Source organism: Balaenoptera physalus (genome assembly GCF_965194825.1).
Source record: "Balaenoptera physalus genome assembly, chromosome: 10".
NCBI lineage: Eukaryota > Metazoa > Chordata > Mammalia > Artiodactyla > Balaenopteridae > Balaenoptera > Balaenoptera physalus.
Genome location: NC_138889.1, coordinates 32,177,214 through 32,200,693, shown reverse-complemented (window position 1 = coordinate 32,200,693; position 23,480 = coordinate 32,177,214). Strand labels below are relative to the sequence as shown.

General features: G+C 36.9%; 1 long non-coding RNA gene across 1 annotated transcript in view; it reads right to left on the bottom strand.

Annotated features, from left to right (window-relative positions):
* Positions 1-752: 752 nt before the first annotated feature.
* LOC309636701 overlaps positions 753-23,480 on the bottom strand; it is a 76,040-nt gene continuing 53,312 nt past the window's right edge. Inside the window, exon 3 of the long non-coding RNA XR_014250149.1 lies at positions 753-22,887. This is a non-coding gene — a long non-coding RNA (uncharacterized lncRNA). The remainder of the gene's footprint in view (positions 22,888-23,480) is intronic.

Here is a 23,480-nt window from a genome sequence, read left to right as displayed (position 1 = left end):
TTCTTTTCAAGTGCTCATAGAATATAAATCCAAACCAACCATATCCTGTGCCATGAAACAAACTTCAACACATTTAGAATAATTGAAATCATACAGTGTGTTCTCTGGCCAAAATGGGATTAAACTATAAATCAATACAAGAAAAATTTCCAAACACTTGGAAACCAAAATACTTACTACTAAATAATCCATAGGTCAAAGAAAAAATCTGAAGGGAAATTTTAAAAAATGCATGGAACTGAATGAGCCTGAAAATATGAGACATCACAATTTGTGGGACACAGCTAAAGCACTTCTGAAAGAAAAATTTATGGAGATATATATATATATATATATATATATATATATATATATATATATAGACATATATATATATAATAGGAAAAGTCTCAAATTTATAATATAAATTCTATTTCAAGACCTAGAAAAAAGTGCAAAATAAACCCCAAATAAGCAGGAGGAAGGAAATAATAGAAATAAGAGCAGAAATCAATAAAAGAAAAAACAGAACAATAGAGAAAATAAATGAAACAGAGTTGGTTCTTTGAAAAGATCAATAAAATCAACAAACTTCAACAAGATGAACAAAGAAAAAAGAAGAGAATATTCAGCAATATCAGGAATGAAACAGGGAATTTTCCTGCAGATCCTGCATATATGAAAAGGATAGTAAGGGAATACTATGAACAACTCTACACGCATAGATTTGACAACTTAGAGGCTAAGTTGTCAAATCTATTAGTCAAAAACTAATTCCTCAAAAACACAAACTAGTACAATTCATCCAATATGAAATAGATAATTTGTAACCATTATGGATATTTAATTCATAACTTTAAAACTCCATAAAAGAAATTTTTAGGAACAGATGGTTTCACTGGAGAATTCTCCCAAACCTTTACAAAATAACTAACACCAGTTCTACACAATCTCTTCCAGGTAACATAAGAGGAAGTACTTCCCAATTCATTTTATGAAGCTATTATTACCCTGAAACCAAAACTGGATAAAGACATAATCTCTTCCCCTGCAAAATGCAAGAAAGAATGAAAGAAAACCACAGACCAGTATCATGCATGTATATGGATGTTGAAATCCTTAACAAAATATTAGCAAACAGAATTTAATGATATATATTTAAAAAATATATATATGCCATTACTAAGTGCTGTTTATTCCAGGGATACAAGGCTGGTTCAGTATTTGAAAATCAACCAATGTAATCCAACATATTAACAGGCTAAAGAATATGACCATATCAATCAATGCATAAAAAAGCATTTGACAATATTTAATATTCATGATGAAAACTCTCAGAAAAGTAGAAAAGAAAATTTCCTCAACTTGATCACGAAAAAATACAAAAATCCTACACTCCTATAATCCAACATTATACTTAGTGGTGCAAAATCGAGTGTTTTTCCTCCTAAGATCACAAACAAAGGAACGATATAACTCTCATCACTCTTATTTAACATTATACTGAAAGTTCTAGCCAGGGGATTAAGGCAATAAAATGAAAAAAAAGACATGCTAATCAAAAAGGAAGAAATGGTGGATGATGCCATTGTCTCCATAAAAAATCTCAGGAAATCTACCAAAAACTCCAAGAACTAAGTGAGTTCAGTAAAGTCACAGTATAGAAGATCCATATACAAAAATCAAATGTATTTCTATACACTAGCAATAAATACATTGACACCAATATACAAAATGCATAACATTTTCAACTGCTCAAAAATTAAATACTTCAGTGTGTATCTAATAAGGTATGCACAGGACTTTTATACTGAAAACTACAAAGCACTGATGAAAGAAATTAAAGAAGATCTAAATAAATGTAAAGAAATACAGTGTCAAAGGATTGGAAGCCTCAACATAGTAAGGCTGTCAGTTGTCCCCAAATGGCATACAGATTTAACACATTTCCTATCAAAATCCTAGCAAGATTTTCTGTAGATATACACAAGAGTATTTTAAAATTTATATGGTAGCCCGAAGGAACTAGAATAGTTTAAACAATTTTGATAAGAAGAAAAATAGGATGATTTACCCTATTTCAAGAGTTATTATATAGCTAGAGTAATCATGATATTGGCATGAGAGATAGACACATACATCAAAGGAACAGAACAGGGGACCCAGAAACAGATCCACTCAAATGTCTCCAAGTGATTTTTGACAAATGTGCAAAAGCAATTAACTGCAGGAAAGATAGTTTTTTCAACAAATGGTGCTTCAGCAATTGGACTTCCATAAGAAAAAGAAAGAAAAAGAAATTTGACCTAAGTAGGTAAAAAAAATTAACTCAAAATGGATCACAGACTTAAATGCAAAATGTACAACTATAAAACTTTTGGAAGAAAACATAGGAGATCTTTGAAACCTAGGGCTAATCAAACAGTTTTTAAACTTGACATCAAAAGCATGACCCATAAATAAAAATTAAAAATTGAACTTCATAAAGTTAAAAATTTTTGCTCTGTGAAAGACCCTGTTAACAGTATGAGAAGACAGGTACAGAGAAAATATTTGCAAACCACTTGTCTGATAAAGGACTCTCATCTAGAATATATATAAACTCAATAGCAAAAAAACAAACAATCCAATTTGAAAATGGACGGAAGTAATAAAAAGACATTTCAACAGAGAGGATATAGAGATGGCAAATAAGCACATGAAAAGATGTCCAATATCTTTAGCCATCAGAGAAATGTAAATCAAAATCACAATAAAATATCAATACATACTTATCAGAATGGCTGAAATAAAACACTAGTGGCAACACTAAAAGCTGGTGAGGATGCAGAGACCCTGGATCGCTCATACATTGATGGTGTAAATGTAATTAGCACAGGCACTCTGGAAAACAGTTTGGAATTTCTCAAAAAACTAAACGTGCAACTTCCATATGACCCAGCAATTTCACTCCCAGGCATTTATCCCAGAGAAATAAAGATTTGTGTTCACACAAAAAACCCGTGAATGAATTTTATAGCAGCTTTACTAATAATAGTGCCAAACTGGAAACAACCCGTATGTCCTTAAGTGGGTAATTCGTTAAACAAGTGGTGGAATACTACTCACCAATAGCACACACATAACCTGGATGGATCTCCAGAGAATTATGTTCTCAGTGAAAAAAGCCAATGTCAAAAGACCACATGCTATACAATTCCATTTAGATAACAGTCCTGAAATGACAAAATATAGGTACGGAGAACAAGTTAGTGATTGCCAGAGTTAAGGAGATGGTGGGGGTGGGAGGGCAGTGAGGATGGCAATAAAAGAGCAAAATGAGGAATCCTTATGGTGGTGTAAATGTTCTGTATCTTGACTGTATCAATGTCAACATCCTGGCTGTGATACTGTAATATAGTTGTGCAAGATGTTACCTCTGTGGAAACCAGCTAAAGGGTACCTGGGGTCTCTCTGAATTTGTTTTTACAACTGCACGTCAATCTACAGTGATTGCAAAATAAAAAGTTGAATTTAAAAAGTACTGATCTTCATATTAACATAGGGGTATGTTGGCATGCCTTCTGTATGGCACAGTGATTAGGTAAAAAGTGCCTTGCCACACAACCTCCTGCCACCTCCACCCCCCGACCCTTCTACTTTTCCCTCCCTCTGGCAAAAATAGAGAACGGCAACTTCAATTTATTTTTTTCTTTTATTATTTTTTAAAAATTGAAGTCTAGTTGATTTACAGTATTATGCTAGTTTCAGGTATACAGCATAGTGCTTCAGTATTTCTACAGATTATACTCCATTATAACTTATTACAAGATAATGGGTATAATTCTCTGTGCTATACAGTATATCAACAGACAAATGGATAAAGAAGATGTGGTGTGTATATATATATATATATATATATATATATATATATATATATATACAATGTAATATTACTTAGCCATAAAAAAGAGTGCAATTCTGCTATTTGCAGCAACATGGATGGACCTAGAGATTACTATACTTAGTGAAATATCAAAGAAAGACAGACACTGCATTATATCACTTATATGTGGAAATTTTAAAAACAATACAAATGAATGCATACGCAAAACAGATTCAGTTTACTTTGAGATGCTTCTCCACTGTGGTTCCTCCCCAACTACCTATTGCCTTCAACTTAAAAGGCCATATCAGCCATTGTGAGATGAAATTTTGCAGTACAGCATTATGATAACTTTACTAAAAACTGGGAAAATTTTGAAACAATTGTTTTGTTTAGGAATTCTTGACCTAATTTTTATTGACTTCTCATTTTCAGTATTGTACTGTGAGAAAATTGTCAGATATTCTGAAAGAATGATAAATAATGATGATATGATACTTAAATTTTTAAAAAATTACTCACTAGAGCCAGAGTATAATCTGTGTTTTTAAAGAAAATGAGTAGAGCGGTGTTTTGCTAATAGTTGTATTTTTGGAAAGACTGAGGTTGTCCAGATGATGGTGCTAGAAGAGTGTTCTTAAGTCATGTGAGAACTGGAAACTCATTCTGGATCATTCAATGTCATTGATGGATCCTTATTAAACACATTTAAAAATGGTTTTCCCAGGCCAAACGTCATTGCCATCGTTTTCATCATCGCCATCGTTTTCATCATCAAATACATATGGAAAAGCTTACAGTCTTAGTGGCTTTCACAGCAATGCCAGAAATCCTTAAAAGGCCAAGCAACCCTGTTCACACAAGGAACTGTTAAATTAATTTCATTTATTCATGAAGTACCTGTTTAACTTATTAAAGGGACATACTCCAAAATAGATCTTATTAAGAATGCCAGCTAGGCACCTCCACTACAATGTAAGTATCTTTTAACGAGCTTATCAGGTAGGTTGACAGCCAAGAGATTTTTCATATTTTGCATGTAGAAAAGAAGTATTTTTAAACTTATAATCATTAACTTGGTGATTAAATTAAATGAATGAAAATGAAGTTGATTTTTAGATACAATAAAAGAAACGTCTTGCTAGTAGTAAAAGGAAACAAATGATACACAAGTTTTATATAACCATAGTAAAAAACAACACTCTCAGACATCTGACTAACACTGAATGTAGCCATGATTCCATTCTGGTTTATGAAAGAAAGTTGACCTTGAGACTTTCAGAATTGGAAAAAATAAAGCCACGAAGAACAGAGAACAAATAATAGGAATAAAATCCTTCTTCTTGAGTTTCTTTAGTTTGTAAAGTGTACTTTATAATTTCTCACCTGGGTATTAAGTCTTATGTCAAGCTGAAGAGCTATCAGAAGAAAGCAAAGAAACGGAGCAAGTTTATTGCTCAAAAAGCGCAAGTTTATTGTGTACATCTGAATACTATCTTGTAGGTGCCAAATTACGACTACAGCATATAAAAGTAACCCTACACAAAACATGAACTTTTCCCAACCCTCAGAACTAAAGGAAAATTGATGCGTTTTCACACTGAGCACTGAAAAATACATTTTCATTCCCTCATTCTCTCTCTGTCTCTGTCACACTCTTATACACACACACACACAAACACACATGCCATTGGGAAAAAGTTAATCTCTTTTTAATTACCATTGCATCCTATAGTTTAATGTTTCCTACTTGCCCATGATCCAGAACAGAGCTATAATTATCACTTTACATTTACAGAGCATTTAATATATTTTGAAGTCTTCATAAATGTATTTTATTGTTTGCTTATAGCACATATCTTAAATAGAGCTGAAAATGCTGATCATCTAGTTCATGGATGTTAGCAAAAGAGAAGTGAAGTAAATTGTGCCTCTCACAAAGTATAGGGTCCTACAAAGAGGAGAATCCATAGTTGCAGGCATCATTTCTATAAAGACGACTCTCAGGTTTTTACCCTAACCTGGCTTCCTGAGCTCCAGGAGAGGTCCAGCTTTAGAAATGTGTGCCGAGTAGTTCCATCTGCATGTTCCATTTGCATTTGACCTATGACCTAAACCTAAGTTAATATCTCTTCCCCTGTGGTTTCCATATTGTGTTAATTTGTGACATCTTTCTCCCTAGAACCCAGTAGGAATCTCAGACCCTTCTTGGACTCTCTCTGTGAGTTCCTTTTCACATTTCATCCAGTCAGTTGCCTAATCCTGCAGATTATATTCTTTCTCTACAAAATATCTTGACTTGCTTTCCTCATCATCATTCCAATGTTACCTGCTTTCATCCAGGCCTTTGTCATTTCTCATATAGATTGTGGTGATCAGTCTCCTCTACCTCTTCTCTCCTATTTCAGGACATCCACCTCCTGTTGATCACTCTCCTAACCAATACCCTCAGCATCTCTCCATCAACTACTGAGTTAAGCCCTAACTCCTCATCCTCATGTTCACTGTCCTGTTTATCTTTTCTTCAGACTGACTTACATGTATCTTAGCCTTGTAGTCTTAATTTTTCTGAAAACACAGTCAATTGTCTTGCTGGCTTCTGCTCTATTTGTGGATTTACCTACCAAACCCCACTGCCCAATGCCTATTGAAATCCATTCCAGCCTTAGAGACCAGTTTCAAATGCCACACCCTCCATGAAACCTCTTCCTACCCTCCTTTTCTCAAACATCCAGGTCTAAGAATTCAATATAGTGGGAAGTATATATTTACTTAACAGAAGTAAAATGAATTTAAATAAAGGTGTAATTGAATATTTTTATTTTTAATTTTATCTAATGAAGGCACTTTTCCCGTATTCAACTTTCAAAAACTGCATCAAAAAGTGCTGCCTAACTGGTACAAAAACATATTTTAGTTTCCATGGAAGATTATTATGTATGAGTATATGTATAAAAAGTCGGCTAAACCTCAGATATCAGTAATGTCAATAAAGGACAGGAAAACATTACAAATGCAAATGCTAGTTTGTATCAACAACAAATACTCATTTGTTAACAGCATTAATCCAAGCACAGTATCCAATGTAAACCAATAATTGGTTTGAGACTAGAATGACAAGTAGAAATAAAATGAAAGCAATTGTCAAGTTTTTTTCTATGACTCTGCTACAATTTTAGTTTTTGCCAGTGGTAACAATTTCTACCCTTAATGTTAGAGAACAATTTTACGATTGTTTACCTATCATTCACTTATTCATTCTTCCTGTTATTTAACAAATATTTATTGGTCAGTTGGGCATAAGGGATCAAAATTATCTCCATTCTTGCTCTTAACTCTACTATAGTTTGATGGGAATATAGACTGAAGCTCACCATAATCCATGTTAAATTCTCCATGGGTGTAAAAGTGCTCAAAGGACTTTTGGGGGGAAGGAGAGTATGGGTTTCTGTAGGAAAGACAGAAAATCTTTCAGAAATACTGAAACATTTCTGTGTGGAATTGAAGTTTTTCTAGTTTGCCACCCATACAAGGGAAGTAACAACATTCTATAGAGAAGTAGACGCATGTGAACAGGAATAGGATGATGAGGTGCCATGTCAAGCTTGGAGACTGAGGCTCTGCATAGCTGGGACAGAAGAAAGATGGGCAGGAGTTGTATGTCAATGGGCTGACTGAGCCAGCTTGAGGAAGACCTCATACAACCTGCCAAGACTTTGGGATTTTATGAGCCCTTGAGATATAGGAAGATCCCAAGCAAGGGGATGCTTCAGATTCTATTGTAGAAACAGCTCTTGATGATATTTGAGTAACAGGGCAGAAGGATGTGAATGGACAAGCCCACAGCTTAGTGGTCAATCAATGGAAAGTTCATTCCCATTAATCATGGACCAGTAAAATCAACAGATAACTCTTTACTCAAGACGTAAGAAGGATTTCCATCCAGACCAAAGCTTTAAGACAGAAGAGAATAAGTTACATCAAAGTGACATTCAATAATATTTACAGTCTGAAAATATTCAAAGACTTGTCCCCTCTGGGCTACATAGAATTCATCCCAGATGGGTAAATGCCTGTCTGGGTCCCAGACGAGGTTAGGGGAGGAAATGCCACAACCGCTCAGGCTTGCAATGTTACACAGGCCTTAGTCTGGAAGTCCCTTTGGTCTAACCTAAATTTATTTTCCTGTAGTTTAAGCTCATTTCCTCTTTTCCATCCTTAGGGTGGTAAAGAACAGCTGGTCATAAACCACCAGATAATGACCCTTTATAGACTGGAGACACATATTAAATCATCTCTCAGCCCTCACTTTCCTAAGTTAAACAATAGGAACTCTCTATCAGTTTTATTCTTAGATTTGCTATCTTAAATCTGTATCTTTGTTTTCTAATAGTGACTGTCCAGCTCTTTCTCATATCCCTTAGATGTTCATCTACAAATAGGACAAGAGTCTTCAACAAATATATAATTATTTCCAAATACATTGGAAGCATTTATTCCGAGATCTTTGATCCTGTAATAGTCGGGTGTCATGTTACATTAAAAGAACAAAACAAAACAAAACAGCCTCAGCATGTTACTGACTGACATCCTGAGACCACTAGGATTTCCGCATACTTTTGGTAAACTTGTATTGAGCTAATCTTCCCATCTAATGTTTGTAAACTTTAACCTGTTTTGTTTTTTTTTTTAAATTGCAGTAGTAATTTGTTTCACTTTTTTGAACCCCTCTGCTCCTTGCCATTGAAATTGAACATTTTTTTTTTTCATTTCTGACATTTTTCTCCTTCTTTGGCATTGCTTGACAATTATTATTTATTTTACCTCACATTATAGTCAGAAATAGCTCAGATTTTCTGCAACTCTGCACTTCTTACAACTCCTTGCCCTTTTGAAAGTATCACAAACTTCCATTTGTACCAGGCTTCTCCAAGGAGGCAGGGGCCTTTAGTGTGTGCTATTCCCTGCCCACCCCAAACACTCACTAAAAGAAACACTGGAGATCGAGTAATGACATTTATTGAGCACTCACTTTGGGCCAGACTCTGGGATGAACCAAGGGACAGCTGTGAATCATCCCATCCTGCTCTCCGGGAGCTCTGGACCCTGGGCTGGAGGGGCTCATCTAGCACATTCTTCACCGGGATTGGATGCAGCAGAATATTTCAGCAGCTTGGACTCTAGATGATTATGTAAGATACGGTATTATTCCTGAAGTTATCTGCAGAGCAAGAAAGTGTTAGATTTCCACCTATGTTTCCCTCCCAAAAGTTTAAATGTACGCTTCCTTACTAGTCTGTTAACCGTAATTTAATAATAAGTTAAACTTTCTAATCTTCTCATAAGATCAGTGTTTAATAAAATATATTAAATGGGAGGCCAATTCTGGCATAAATAGTTGACATATGTTAAGAATAAATCCTAGAGCTTCTACATGACTATTAACCAAGTACTGCAAAAGAAGAACAGAATGCAAACTTTTCTTTTGTCCCCTCAATCCTCACAATCTCTCTGGATCCTCAGTTCAGACATTTGAGAAGAGCCTTGGAAGAGCTCTCAGAAGAGGGTATTTTCCCTGGTCTTTCATTCACATGACCCACATTTCCAGTGGACAATGGGATCCACAACTTCTTTTTCCTGAGAGCTTACAATGACACAGGCAGGCACCGTGACTTTGCATCTACAGCCAAGGTTCATGCCCAATGGATGTCCAATTACATGAAGGACTGAGGAGTTTCTTAGTCAAGAACTCACTCTAAGGGAAGATGGAGTCCGACTTGAGTTTTGATCTGGTAACCAAGTATTAGGGCTGAAGGGGGCAGTAATTAAAACACAAATGGGTTGTCTTTGATCTGAAGCTATTTCTAGTCTTATATGGTGGTGTCATATCTACATTCTAGGAAAAGAGAGATCAGTAAATATAACTCTAAATGGTTAAAGCTGTAGAAAAACCTCTAAGAATTTAAATGTAAGCAGTCCCAAGTATCCCCCTAATGAAATATAACACAGAGGGCTAAAAAGAGGCAATAAAGGACTTCCCTGGTGATGCAGTGGTTAAGAATCCATCTGCCAATGCAGGGGACACAGGTTCGAGCCTTGGTCCAGGAACATCCCATATGCCACGGAGCAACTGGGTCCATGCATCACAACTACTGAGCCCACATACCACAGCTGCTGAGACCTATGTGCCTAGAGCCAGTGCTCTGCAACAAGAGAAGCCACTGCAACAAGAAGCCCGAGCAATGCAACGAAGAGTGGCCCCCGCTTGCCACAACTAGAGGAAGCCCGCATGCAGCAACGAAGACCCAACGCAACCAAAAATAAAATAAATAAATTTAAAAAAAAGAGGGAATAAAACTGCTATTGTAATCTCATTTGGACCAGAAGTTAGTGAGCCCCAGAGAAACTGTAGTACTACGTAATCATGTCACTGAGCTGTACCACAGAATGTGAAGCAGGGATAATGAACCCCATTTTACAGATGAGGGTTAGTAAGTGATTATTAGCATACTGCATCACTCCGTGGACACCTTTCATTGTATTCTATGAGAATGACGCCCCCCAAGAGCACAAGTGGGAGATCTAGGCTTGGATTCCAAGCTTACCCTGTTAAGTGACCAAGGTCTGTCTGGACTTAAGCCACCTCATTCTTCTGGAGCTAACAGACCCAGAGAGCTGACCAGGACTTCACAATCAATGGGTTTATAGGGTATTTGTTGAGTCACTGCTAGTAAGGAAGTTCTCTATTTCCCCTGGTCTCCGTGAGGAGATATTTATTTTCCCCTAGAAATGACTTTGGTGCTGGGCTTTTGTTTTGGGAGATCTTAGCTTTGAGCTTTGTTTGCTTGTTTACTTCCTCTCCTGCATCCTTGTTTAGATTCCCAGCCATATTTTTTTCCCCTCTGCTTATTTGTTCGAGAGCAACTGCCTGTGTCATTTCCTTCATCTCTGGCATGTCCTCTGCTTTTTTATGGCCTGGGGCGCTCTAAGGGCCTGTGACGAGGAGATGTGCAGGCCAGTGATCCGAGGGCTGAGGACCCCGGGGAGTACAGCGGGCTGACAACAGCAGGGCACCAGCTCAGCTCAGGAAGGCGGCAGGAGCTCAGTTCCTAAATAAAAATAGGCCTGAGTTCCTGCTACAGCTGGCCAAGATACTGCCCATCTCAGTGAAAGGAAGCAGACGTTCACACATGCCAACACGCTGTGTTTGTGTATTTGGTGTCCTCACTACCTCAAGTGCACGTTCCCACTGGGTCACTTTGCACCCATGTTGTTGTTACCTCTGTTTGTCTTTTAAGGTCACATTTGATTAAGACAAGAATAACTAGGTTTTTTAAACTCTTAGCTCACCTATTCTTCCGGTGCTTTGGGAGTTCAGCTTAGTATCATCTAAACATGAATTTTAAAATGATTATTTTCTTAATATCAAAATGTTCATTATAGAAATTTTGAAAGACTAGGAGTATAAAGAAAAAAATCACCTCTAATTCCACCACCCAAATATAATAACTACGTTATATATTTATATTTATATACTTGTAATTTGTTTTTAAGGCACAGACACATACATTTGTAAAAAAGGAAATATTGTTTCCATGGTTTTGTTTCAATAGTTTACCTGTTTTAAACAGTTAACATTTTAGGTACTTAGAAAAAACATTTTATAGAAAACTTTATACAAAGTTTCAGTCTGTAGTTTTTAAAATTTATTTATTTATTTTTGGCTGTGTTCGGTCTTTGTTTCTGTGCGAGGGCTTTCTCCAGTTGCGACAAGCGGTGGCCACTCTTCATAGCGGTGCGCGGGCCTCTCACTATCGCGGCCTCTCTCGTTGCGGAGCACAGGTTCCAGACGCGCAGGCTCAGTAGTTGTGGCTCACGGGCCTAGTTGCTCCGCGGCATGTGGGATCTTCCCAGACCAGGGCACGAACCTGTGTCCCCTAGCATTGGCAGGCAGATTCTCAACCACTGCGCCACCACGGAAGCCCCAGTCTGTAGTTTTGATTGAAGTAGTATTTCCATACAATAAAATGTACTAATTTCCATTGTTCAAATGCATTCACTTGTGTAACCATCACAACCAAGATGAAAAGCATTCCCATCACTTCAACAAGGTGCCTTGTGTCCCGGTCCCTTCAGTCCATCTCCATCTCTGCTCCCTGCTGCAGGCAACCACTCATCTGCTTTACATCACCATCAACTAGATTGTCGTTTCTATAGTTTTATATAAATAGAATCACACAGTATGTACTCCTTTGTGCCTAGCTTCTTTCCCTCAGCATATTTCTCACACATGTTAATAATCACAGATGATTATACTCACATATACTTTAAAATCTGCTTTTCTTCATTTTATAGTATATCATGAGCATTTTCCACATCACTAATTATTCTCTTAAAATTTAATTTCCAATGACTACACATTATTTTGTTTTAGGGATGTACCATAATTTATCTCATAATTAAGATCTTGTTGTTAATCGTTTTGTTGTTTCAACAGTTTGCTTTTATAATCAAGAATGATTATTCTTGAATACATATGTTTGTATACATGACCTAATTTCTGAGGGATACATTTCTATTAAAGGACTTATTAAGTTAGAGGACAGGCAAATTCATAAGATTTTTAAAATATATTGTGCTAATTTAATCTCTTACAAGCAATATATACAAATACATGAGGAAAAATAGTATTTTTAAGTTGGAAGGGAACCTGTAAAAACATCTGGTTCAGGTCTTTAACCAATGGGTAGACACACCTATGGAGTTCTTTTAATATGAATATGCATTTTATCTAACTTAGGATGTATTTATGAATCTCGGGTAGCTGCTGTTTTTGGTTTGAAGTTCTTCAGATGATTCTGTTGCACACTCCATGTTAAGAATCACCTTATTTTTACAGGTGAAGAAAATGAATCCAGGAGAGGCTAATTAAAGCCTCCTGATTCCCCTATACTCTTTTTATTTCACTGGGTGAACTTCCCTCTACGTTGAATACCCATTACCTGGAGAGCAATAACAATAACAACGACCACCACGACTCTCTACCCACTCAGAAGCCACAATTAAGCAGCTAGGTCTCTCTGTGGTGGACCTGTACCTTAAAAGAACTCCTTAAGGTGGTGAAGTTGATAAAAGTTCCAGGACTACCTCAGAGGACTCCCCAGTTGAAAGGATCCCAAACAAGGTGTAACTCAAAAATTTACTTGGATGCACTGCCCAAATCTGAAGTAAACCTTCCTTGACTTTGTCCCCACTCCCCATTCCCTGACTCTATCTCTTCGCATTCTTCTCAGAGGAGACAGAGAAGCAAAGAACTGTCTCACTCAAACTCAAGAATCAGTCCTTTTACCCACCACACTTACTACACTGGGCCCTGTTGCTGATTTTCCTCTCCTGCATTCCAGCTCCCAGAGTGATGGCTACAGTTTCTGCCATCTTCTACCACAACCAAAGAGAAGCTGCTGAAGCAAGATACAGCTTCTCGTCTCCAGACGCAGACTTCCCCAGGTTGCTGCCCAGGCTACCATGTCCATTGCTTAACTTCTCTGGGTTCCAACAGTCATCTTGTGGTTGGGCACGTGTTTTTCACCCAAGTGTCATTACAGAGGCCACAAAGCATTGCCTCATTGAGTTATCAATGTCTGACAGAGATCTTAGTGAGTTGATTCTTTGAGATTTTATCCACTGTTGACTGCAGTCCCTCAACCTGTGACTAGATGAGTCTGTAGGGCAACCTTGTGAATCTGAATCTGAACTCTTTTCCTGTTTTTTTTTTTTTTTTTTTGCCACACCACCACACGGCTTGTGGGATTTTAGCTCCCTGATCAAGGACTGAACCTGTGCCACAACAGTGAAAGTACCAATGAACTCTTTTCCTTTAGAGTGAGTTCTTTCTCAGGAGCCCCTGATGTAGATAAATCCCTATGTAAACAGACGGTTGGTCTATCATCCTCAAGAGTTCTCCAGGCATGCCTGCCTCCTGGAGAAAACTCAGTGTGATATCGGGTGGGATTCCTATTTACACCTACCTGGGCATTCCTAGACACATTTTTCAGCATAGCATCATTTCCCATAACTACAGCATTTCATGTGCAAGGAATCAGGATTTCACTTATGAATTATTATAAAGCCCCTCCAAAAAATACTCCTAGAGAGGGATTTTAAGCTTTAGCAAATAAAAACTTACAAAAAGAAAAGTTTAAGTCAAATTGTGCAAGGCTCCTAAAGCACTTTTCAGCACCTAAAATGCAGAGAGAGCGATTTTTCTCACATACAAGTGCCCAGAAATTAGTTTGTTTAAAGGAAACATCTTCATAAATCATGGAAGGAAGAACTGTTTACAACAACACCTCAGAAAACAATTCTCCCTTGGAGAGTCCATTTGCCTCTTTTTCCAGCAACACTTTCATTACTGGTGACCCCAAATCTCCAAGTATTGATATCTAACCCCCTTTATAAATTCTTATAGGAGAGACCTTAATAATCAATCACTAGTCCTTCCTGATTGACTGACAAATTAATTCTATAGTAATAGAAACTCTTGTTATCTAGTTAACTCAAGACCCTGTTTATAGAATGAAACACATATCACTGCATTAAAAAAATTGAGGGCATCAGAAAAGAGATGGAAAAAATTTTTGGCTGTGGATGTCCATGAAATCACATATGGCCCCCAACTGACTTTTTTTTTTTTTTTTTTTTTTTTTTATTTATTTATTTTTGGCTGTGTTGCGTCTTCGTTTCTGTGTGAGGGCTTTCTCTAGTTGTGGCAAGCGGGGGCCACTCTTCATTGCGGTGCACGGGCCTCTCACTATTGCGGCCTCTCTTGTTGCAGAGCACAGGCTCCAGACGCTCAGGCTCAGTAATTGTGGCTCACGGGCCCAGTTGCTCCGCGGCATGTGGGATCTTCCCAGACCAGGGCTCGAACCCGTGTCCCCTGCATTGGCAGGCAGACTCTCAACCACTGCACCACCAGGGAAGCCCCCCCAACTGACTTTTGAAAGTAAGTTTAGCTGATGCAACTCCCTCAAGTCACAAATTCTAGTGTGCAAAATATGTGGCTTTCTCTGTTTTCCTAAATTGGACTTAATTTCTACCTTGAGCCTTATTTCTGTAGGTTTCTCCAGGGTGACTCAAATCACTCAGTGATTTCTCCACCATTTAATGTGCAAGCGAAATTTAGGAACTCTACCTTGTCGCAACAGCAGGCCCAAACTAAAACATTGCAACATTGGTGAGAAGAGGAAATAACCAGTTTATCAAACATTTTATTCTAAAATATTTATATCTCTCACTTAGATCAAAGCATTTAAGCTTCAAATTAAGAATATAAATTTTGGGGTTTCAGTTCCCCCTCTCTCTACCGTTGGACAACATCAGCCGCATGTCTCCCAGCTAAGGAAAAACAGTCAGGGAGAGGAGAATGTTGTAGGATTAAGGCAAATGCAAGAGAAATTCCACATTTTTGTGGTATTTATGTTATGTATTACCTCATCATATAAGCCTGGTCAAGGCTTATGAAGTTGACATGAAGATGAGTAAGCAAGGCCATTATATTATTATATTAGGGGTGGCCATGGCCTTTCCTGCAGCTTCCCCTAGATCTCCCCTTTCTCCTCTGATTCCTTGGGGGAAGAGACTGAGGCTTCTGGCTGGCTCTCCCAGAGGTTTCTATGGATGGGAGAATCTGTGTTCTTTTGTCACCAGCTTCCTGCAGGATATTGAAGCCTGCTTTGTCTTGCATAAACCAGAAGGCAAGTTCCCTCCATAGCTCCTCCCCACCTGTGCATTCATTGGCCAGGTCCGTTTGCCTCATCACCTCTACCCTTCGTCCAACTCTTTGCTCCACCTCCTTTTGCATCAAGATTACCATATATAAATTCTGTACTTTCTAAACGTTGTTATTATATAATAGATTTTTCTTCTGTAACCCTTCTTATCTAACTTTTGGGTGTATTGCCATGTTTCCCACATTATTTCTTCTGGTTATGACACCTCCAACAAAAAATATGACTTTGGGATGCATACTGAAATTAGCTGTTGATGCATCTTTCTCTTCCACTAGATGGTGAGTGTTTTAAAGGTAGGAACCATACCTGATTCATCACTGAAATTCAGCACCTTGTATAGAGCTTAACACATAGTAGGCATTCAATGCATATTTAGTGAATACGTAATGAATGTATCATTTTGCTAATAAAGGATGTCCAATTTCCTTTTTAAAGACTCATCTGCTTATAGTACATATACTCAAGAAGAAAGCTAAAGGCAATCTGCAGTCATTTAAATAACTTATCATTACTTACTGATTTACCATAAAATGAGGCACTGTTTAATCTTCTTCCAAGCAAGGATTCAAAGCCTGAAGATCAGGAGACCTTAGACTCCTACAATAAAGTAAGAGTCAGCTCCCTGCTTGAGTCTATCAGAAGCTACTGATTTATTAATATCACAACAGCCACAACAACAATACTGTTTCCTAAGTTACACTCCAGGTTTTTCCCCTATCATCTGGAATACATAACAGGTATTATAAACTAAATTTACTGTTTGCTGTTATCCATTACCATACTACACAGATATCAAAATGAGAAATCAAATGGATAAAATATCATAATGTCACAATCTTCTACCTAATATTTGCGTTGTGATTTGGTTAAAGGAATTCTAAGCACTCTGTATGTTTATAGATTCCTTTCAAATTATTTGAGTTATATATTAACTTCAACTTAGAGTTGAATAAACTAACACTTGTTTTATGAGAAATTTGTCCAGTGTTACATATGGTAGGTACTAGAGAAAGAAATAGCATATGAATTCTAAAAATCTAAAAGTTTGCAACATAGAACACTCTTTGTCTGATTATGCTGCACCAATGATAATAACTTCTTTAGCAGTACTTATCAGAAGAGATTAAAAATGGGCTAAGCCAAGGTTCCAAATACAGTTCATTTTAGAAGACAGAGCAACTAAACTTTCACCAGCTCCAAAATTATAACAACTGTGAAAGCTGTTGCAAATACTTAGAAGTCATGTTTTACATTGTGTTTTTATTTTCATATTTAAATATTCAGTGAACACTGCTGATTCACTCATTCTGACACCCTGAAATAACAAAAAGATGTGACTCAATGCCAAACCAAAACTAAAGTCAACTTAGCTGATGAAGTCTTACTAAATAAGGCTGGTGAAATATTATCCATATTCAAAATGGCCTTTACTAGGTTGAAGTTAGAGATAATAATGTTACATATTAATGATGTTCTTTCACTAATGAATAGAACCTAATTTTTACCAACAAAATAACATTACTAAGAGCTGGAACTTTAGTTGCAATGTTTAATAATTTCTCAGACTATGGTAACAAAACAATCAGAAACAGTTGATATTTGTGTGGCTATCAATGACTTGGAAGTTTTCCCAATAGTCAAGCCCCCAAAATGCAGTGCCACTATTCACTTTACTGTTAGGGCTTGTCTAATTTGATCATACCAGTTTATGGGAATATTCAGCCTCCTCTCCCAGAGCATCACAAGACTGATGGATGTAGCTGAGCTCAGTGGTTTAGAGCTTGGGCTTTAATCCTAGCTCATGATTTTTTTGGCTATGTGGTTGTAAGCAAGTTGCTTAATTTCTTTGAAATCTAGTTTCCTATCCTGTAAAAAGAATCTTTGTTCTTCTCTGAGAATTAAGTAAACTAATATAAATGAGCTGCTTAGCATGGGGACAATTAGTACTCAATAAATGATATTTAGTAAGCAACTTTTTATCTCATGATATGCCGTTCATTCCACATCACCAGAGACAAACATGGCAGTGTTTGGTGTCAGCATGAGAAGCCAAGAGTAGGGTAAATGATTCAATTAATGATTTGAGAATAGCCATGTTAAGTAGACAAGATCAATATCTGAAAGTAAATAACAAGCATGGAAAGGGGGAAAGGGAAAGCATTTTGTAAATATCCAAGAAGATTTTAATCTAAAAATCTTTATGGAGGACAGTCTCATTGCACAAGAAGAACAAGTATTTATTGAGACCCTCTATGTGCAAGGCCAGTTGCTGTAAGAGACATACAGAAATTCATTCAGTAAATATTTATTTTTTGTTTACTACCTGCCAGGGTCTGCTCTATAAGCTAGAGTAAGAACAGTGAATAACAGAGTCAGATTCTCTGCTCCCATGGAGCTTACATTCTAGTGTAAGAAACATGCAAATACTATTCCTTTCTTCAAGGCATTTACTATTTATTTAAGGAAACATGAATTTTTATGTTAAAAAAGTATAAAAGTAGTAACAACAATAACTGTAACAAAGGATACAAGAAATGTTACTAGGAGACTGTGGAGCAGTGGAAGGAACTCACGGTGTCCAAGAAACCTGAATTTAGTCCAGGTTCTGATAACGCCTTTAGACTTTGGGACAATCGGCATTTAATTAGAGTCTCATATTCTCACCTATAAAATAAGCCTAAAATAGTTACTTTATACTGTTCTGAGGACTAAATGAGATTACATGTGTAAAATCCCATCATAGAGCTACATGAATATGCACATGCCTTCATTAAGGAGGAGGCTTGCCTCAAAAGGACAAGTAGTATTGGGCCAGACAGAAAAGAAGAGAAAGTGCACTCTAGGCCAAGGAAATGGCTTGATGAAAGACATGAATTTGGAAAAGTACAAGGCGTATTTAGAAGAAAGTGAGTTGAACAATTTGGCTACAGCAGAGTTCATGCAGATAAGCAGGTAGAGAAACAATTCGTGACAGCTGGGCCTTGGATGACTCACAGAGGAATTTCTGAGAGTTAGAATAGCTCTCATACATATGTAGACCTTGAAACACAGTATGATTAAGTGAATTACACAAGGTTATACCATTAACGGTGGAAGTAGAATCCCAACATCCATCTGGCACTCTGTCTCCTTGATGGCCTGGCCAGTGGTTAAGACAATATCTTATCATCTACCTCGTCAATTCACAGCTGAAAACTCACAGTCTGTTAGACATTTTTCATAATACACAGCAGATATCTTTCCCGACCCTCCAGTTTGTGTTGCATTTATGGCAAGAGAAAGCAATTCTAAAACGACCAAGTGGAATGAAAAACAAGGGGCTATTTCTCAAAAATGAGACGGTGTTCTGCAAAAATGAACCGACTTTATGATGCCATCTGGAAAATGCTTTTGTATTCCCGATACAGTGCACTAAGCATAACTTAAAGTTGACTAACCAGCTCTGAAATGCTCTCTTCTGCTTCTTCACATATGGATGTAGCCTACAGGAACAAATGTTATTAGTCCTTGGACAGGACATCTGGTGTGACTCCTCAGCAGCAAGGTGTGCAATTCTTGGGTGAATTTCAACAGAGCCCATCAGCCTAACTTTGGAAACTTTTCAGAGTTGAGCTAGTCCCTTGTGATTGAACTTGTTCAAAAACTAGTGCTTCCAAACCAAACTCTCATCAAGGAGACTGTTTTTCCTTCTTTCTGCCTCCCTCCTTCCCTCTTTCCTCCCCAGCTTGCCTCCCTTCCTCCCTCCCTCTCTTTCTTTCTTTCCCTTTTTTCTTCCTCCCTTCTGACATTTAAAGGTTGTCTGTGATGAGTAATGCCCTGCGGTATACTCAGACAAAATTATAGTCAGACCTGTCACCTCTTAGTGTTGGCAGATGTTCCTCACAGTTTCTTCCAAAGTAACAACAATCCTTTCACATAATTTATTGAATTGGATATTGGAATTATGGACAGAGAAATTCTCCTCCTTTCTCAAATTTAGTAATAGAACCTAATTTTAGCACCAGTAGAAAAGATTTAGAATCTCATAAATGAAAGAAACCTTCATTAATTTGGATAGAAATTAAGCAGCAGCTAACTTTGTTTCATAAAAAAGTTGCCAATAAAATAGTCTAACACTTGCATAGGGGAACATTTAATTTGCTGAAGAGAACAAATTGCTTTAAAACAATTAAAAACACCAATTTACAGATGAACAACAAATATGCTAAATACAAATCATTCTTCTCTATTTATTGAAGTAGCTTCCCAACTCCTTTTCTTGACAATACTTAATTAACCTAACTTGAATTGCTTTATTTACTTGAAATTAATAGACAATGTTTCATTTAAAAATTATTATTTTATTGAGACTGAGTCCCATATTTGGTATATACATAGTGAAAATAAATAAATCTGCTTTTAAAACAATTATTTTTTTAATTAACAATAATGGTCAACATATCGACAGATGAATGGATAAAGAAGATGTGGTACATATATGCAATGCAATATTACTCAGCCATGAAAAAAGAATGAAATAATGCCATTTGCAGCAACATGGATGGGCCTAGAGATTGTCATACTGAGTGAAGTAAATCAGACAGAGAAAGAGAAATATCGTATGATATCACTTATTTGCAGAATCTAAAAAGAAATGATACAAATGAACGTATTTACAAAACAGAAATGGACTCACAGACTTAGAGAATGAACTTATGGTTACCACTGGGGGGTGCAGAAAGGTGGAGGGAAGGGATAGTTAGGGAGTTTGGGATTGACATGTACACACTGCTGTATTTTAAAAAGATAGCCAACAAGGACCTACTGTATAGCACAGGGAATTCTGCTCAATGTTATGTGGCAGCCTGGATGGGAGGGGAGTCTGGCGGAGAATGGATACATATATATGTATGGTTGAGTCGCTTTGCTGTGCACCTGACACTATCACAACATTGTTAATCAGCTATGCTCCAATATAAAATAAAAAGTTTAAAAAAAACAATGCCACTTACAGAAACATGGGTAGACCTAGAGATTATCATACTAGATGAAGTCAAAGACAAATATCATATGATGTCACTTATATGTGGAATCTAAAAAAAAAAATGATACAAATGAATTTATTTACAAAACAGAAACAGACTCACAGGTTTCAAAAACAGACTTACGGTTACAAAAGGGGACACATGAGGGGAGGGATAAATTAGGAGTTTGGGATTACCATATACACAGTACTCTATATAAAATAATCAACAAGGACCTATTGTATAGCACAGGAAACTCTACTCAATATTCTGTAATAACCTATACGGGAAAAGAATCTGAAAAAGAATGGATATATGTATAAGTGTAACTGAATCACACTGCTGTACACCTGAAACTAACACAACAGTGTAAATCAACCACACTCCAATGTAAAATAAAAAATTATATTTAGAAAAAAAAGGAAGTGAGGGTTAAAATCAGTGGTACTGTTTTGGAGACCATGGTTGTCCCCAGATGGGAAAATTTTTAAATGGGCATAACCATTGAGACATGAAATTATAGATTTGTTTTGGCCAGAAAAGACACGGAGGAGGTATCTCATTTAGAACAATTTGTGGTATGAAAGTGGGTTCTTTATATCTCAACAAATACCAAATAAATTTAAATGATTGAGGCAAAATTTTTCCTAAGGAAAGTGATTTATTGTTTTGACATAAAGTGAACAAGGTCAATATCATCAAAACGCTCTTAATCCCAGAAAAACTGTGCCATCTCCAAACATACCCAATGTCTACTAAGTGCACGCATTATTTATACGAGAATCAATAAGTTTCAATGAAATTTGTAATCCTACAATAATTTCTCCAGGAACAAAAGCAAAGAGCATCAGGGTTGTCAATTAGCTTACTGCCTATGGAGGGTACTACAAAAAGAAAATTTAATCATTAATATCTTTAGTATTTTAAATAGCCAGAACTAATGAAAGACAACACTAATGTGGACAAATGTAAAATATGCAAGCAAGTATGTAACAATATGGAATAAATATTTATACAAAGGTACATGCAGAGGAGTTATTGCAATTTGTTTCACTTTACAAAGACTTCAGGAGGTTGAGAGAAGTTTGGGCAGAGGAGAGGTCAGGCAGAGATAAAACCCAAGATACTCAGTAGGAAAGCTAAACCCATACATCATTGTCTAAATCAGTGACTTCTAAACTTTTTAATCCCATGCACCTATGAATAAAACATTTAAGTATATACCTTTAAAAAAATAATGGTCAACACATTATATACTTATATGAGGGCTGATTATTTGGTTGGCTAGTTGTATGAGCATTTTTACCTCATTCCAACTCTGAACTAACCTTTTTTTCTGAGGGGAAAACAGTATACTTAGTCACTCCATAGACAAGAAAGAAAGTAAAGTGAGTTTTATTAACATTCAGCATCTCATAAAAAGATTTGGTTGTGGGGAATGAAGGTGGAAATGATATCTGAAATGAAATATTTCAGTTTTCCACACTGTGGCACCATGGTTGATAAAAACAATGACTTGGTCATAAGTCAGTTTATTATTATTTTAAAGGTCCTAAGCACTGTTCTAGGGGCTTTATACATATTCATCCATTTAATCCAACCATAAATCCTATGATGTAGATATATTTATAAATTCATTTTACAGGTGAGGAAACTGAGTTACAGAGAGGCTAGTTGACTTGCCCAAGGTCACACAGCTGGCCAGTGGAGGGGCTTGGACAGACTTCACTTTCTAACTAGTTCTGGAAGTTTAAGATTAAAGTGGTTAACCTACATAAAAGTTTCAGTTATATGTGGAATTTTTTAAAAAATGATCTAACCAAGCCAAATGAAAACAAACACTGAGATACAGAGAACAGAGTAGTGTTTACCAGAGGAGAAGGGAACTGGGGAGGAAGGAGACATCGGTAAAGGGATCAACTGTATGCTGGCTGACAGAAACTAAACTTTTGACAGTAAACAAGCTATAGTGTATACAGAAGTCGAAATATAATGTCATACACATGAAACTTATGTAATGTTACCTCAATACATTAAAAATTTTTTTAATTAGCACATAAGGGCCTATTAAATATAGCTCCCTTACATTTCTGACTACTTCTCAGGCTCCTTTTCCTCTTCTTGGCTTCAAGACATTAGTGTGTCTCAAAGGTCTCTCCTGACTCCTTCTCATCTCTTCTCTATCCACACTCTCCCCTTGTGACCTACTCCACTCCTGAGCCTGTAAATGCCACCTCTGTGCTGATGGTTCCTGTAAAAAAACAAATAAACAAAAAACAATAAAAAAAACACATTCCTCCTCTGTTTTCCCTCAACTCACACACTCACGATACTTCTGACACCAGATACGTGGGTTTTCCACTCATCAACCAATTCTCTGACACCAACTGGATGTCCTACAATTTGACTCAATTCTGACACTATCTACCTGGAGACAGCATCATTACCCATAGATTAAGGGCTCAGTCTCACAAGACTGCCTCTCCCCTCCCCCCACTTCAAATGCCAATAGCAAGTCCCAGGTTGTCACCTGTACTTCTGACCCAGAGGATATAAACTGGGATTCCCATGACCTCATCCTTGGGTTTGATCATTTGCTAGAGCAGCTCACATAACTCAGAGGAACACTTACTTATATTTAACAACCTATTTTATAATGAAGGATATGATAAAGGATACAGATGAACATCCAGATAAAGAGATACATAAGGTGAGATCTGGGAAGGTCCTGTGCACAGCAGCTTCTTACCCCATGGAGTTGGGGTGCACCACCCTCCTAGCATGTAGATGTGTTCATCAACCCATAAGCTCTCAGGATCCTGTAATTTTGGGATGTTTATGGAG